The sequence below is a fragment of the Pinus tabuliformis genome, chromosome 4_2, assembly GCF_031772625.1.
Source record: "Pinus tabuliformis cultivar Carrire ecotype Pingquan chromosome 4_2, CPIR1, whole genome shotgun sequence".
NCBI classification, from domain to species: Eukaryota; Viridiplantae; Streptophyta; class Pinopsida; order Pinales; family Pinaceae; genus Pinus; species Pinus tabuliformis.
Genome location: NC_142304.1, coordinates 1,077,290,823 through 1,077,293,566, shown reverse-complemented (window position 1 = coordinate 1,077,293,566; position 2,744 = coordinate 1,077,290,823).

Here is a 2,744-nt window from a genome sequence, read left to right as displayed (position 1 = left end):
CCTTATCTCCGACGAGGATCACTACACCAAGGATTACCCAAGGCAATCTGAAATTAGTCGATTATTAAAAGGGGATTCTTCAACTCCTACTGTGCTTAAAGAATCTTTCCCCTCCCAGCAAACTCAAATGGTGGCTGATCCGTCACCACCTTCTTCCTCATTTGGCTCTCAAGTGTTTATGGCTGGGATGATTCCCATCCATGTTACTACTCAAGCGAAAGAATATCCGTCGAATGGCGGGAAAGAGCCTGAGGTCCCCTCCAGTGCTCCTCCATCCAGCTCTGGTCCGCTCCATATCGAGAGACCTAGCGCCGAGACACCCATTTGACCCCCTCCGAAAGGTGTACTCCGGAAGTCTTCCTACAACCCTAATGCTCGTGCTGCCCAGCACTATAGCATCGTTGAGGACCTAGCCCAGGCTCCGTCTGCTATGTCCGCCTTGGAAGTACTCCAGAGATGCCCCTCCCAGAGGAAGTCCCTGCTATCGGCCATCGGTGGCATCGACCCGGCCGACTCGGATTTGATTACTTTCGACCTCGAGGGCTATACACCGAGATTGCCTCATCAGATTGCTTTCCTTATACAGGTTGTTGTTAACACTAAAACGATTCATAGAATCGTCATTGATGAAGGAGCTTCGACCTGCATCATGTCTGTTTCCTGTTGGAAGGCCATCGGTTCGCCGACCTTGAGCCAGTCTCCTACGACTCTAGAGGCCTTTGATGGAAGAGAGTCTCGTTCTTTTGGTATACTCCAACGTTTGCCCATCTCTTTGGAAGGGAAAACGGTCGAAGTGGAAGTTGAGGTCGTTGACGCTAATCTTACCTACAACCTCCTATTAGGACGTAGCTGGACCTATGCTATGCAAGTAGTGGCTTCATCTCTCTTTCGTGTCATTCGATTCCCTCACCAAGGGAAGATTGTCACGGTGGACCAGCTCTCCTTCTTCGCCTCCTCTTCCGAAGGCAACGTGCCTTTTGTGGAGCATACCTCTAAGTCATGTGAGAATGTGGGAGCAGGACTTTTTAAAGACCCTGCCCTTATGGGTGTCTTTCCCCTCCCACCTCCCAATCTCGCCTCTGTTAATATGATTTTTGTGCTCTCTGACCCATGGGTCCTTCCACCCGCTAATCAGATTGAATCATGGGGCGATATGATGCCATTGAGTCCCGCCGAGCTCAACTACATTGAAATCGTTGCTGCATCGGCCTCTCCTTTGGAACCTGCTCTCTCGAGGAGGGCTCTTGACTCGTATGTCCACTCCCCTTGGCTTGGGGATGATGCTACTTCGGATCCTTTAAAGATAATATTTCCTTCCGATGAAGCCATTATAGAGACCATGTCTCTCGAGGAACCCCCTTGGTCTGATTCTCACCATCGTTCCTCATTTCTCCCTACCCATCGAGATATGCTTACTTGTCTCGAGCGGTTTGCTCCGTGTCTCCCATCTCAACCCCTTCAGACACCTATCCAGATCTATCAAGTGTCCTCTGAAGGCAATATGGTAAACATTACGTAGACTCAACCCATCGACATCTCTGTGAAAGCAGGGGTCGTCGAGCACATTCATATTGGGCTCACTTGCACTCCAGAGGAAGTTCAACTCTATACTGACCTCTTTCGTGAATTTCGCGATGTCTTCGCTTGGTCTTACGAAGAGATGCCCAGAATCGACCCTAGCATCATGGTGCATGAAATACCGACGTATCCGGGTGCCAAGCCTATTCGCCAGTGCCTACGCCCCGTGCACCCCTGAAAGGCTGCCGCTATCAAAGCAGAAGTCGAAAAGCTTCTCAAGGCTGGTTTCATCTACCCCATTCCCCTCACGGACTGGGTGTCCAATATTGTCCCTATGACTAAAAAGCAGGGTACTATTCGAGTCTGTGTTGATTATCGTGACATTAACCGGGCCTGTCCAAAGGATAACTTCCCCACCCCTTTTATTGATCAGTTCATTGATGAGTGTGCGGGGAGCGAAATGTATTCCTTCATGGACGGCTTTTCTGGGTACAACCAGATTAATATTGCGCCCGCTGATCAGCATAAGACGACCTTTATTTGTCCTTGGGGAACTTTTGCCTACAAAAATCTTCCTTTCGGTTTGAAGAATGCCGGTGCTACTTTTCAGCGTGCAATGTCCTATGCTTTTCATGACATTCGACATATTGTACAGCCTTACCTGGATGACCTTTCGGCTCATTCAGCCAAGCGTCAAGACCACCCCATCCATCTTTGCGACATTTTTCTTCGCTGTCGACACTATCGTATTAGGCTTAATCCGCACAAATGTGTCTTTTGCGTCGAATCTGGCCGACTTCTCGGGTTCATCGTCTCCCGAGAGGGCATCTGTTTGGATCCCCTTAAAGTTGAGGCCATAGTGAACCTTCCTCCCCCTGCTTCCTTGCAGCAATTGCAAAGCTTGCAGGGCAAAGCCAATTTTTTGAGACGATTCATTCCTAACTATGCCGAGGTGGCCAAAGGTTTTACACGGTTATTGAAGCGCGATGTCCCTTTTCATTGGGATGCCGTTGCTCAGGCGTCTTTTGAGCGTCTCAAGGGTCTCCTTGTTTCTGCTCCATTATTACGACCCCCGAACTATCACCGCGATTATACCTTGTACTTGGCCGCCGCCGACACCACCATCGGCATGGTTTTGGTTCAAACGGATGACGATGACACTGAGCACGTCATTTATTACCTCAGCCGCAATCTTTTGGATATGGAAACTCGATATGCTTATGTCG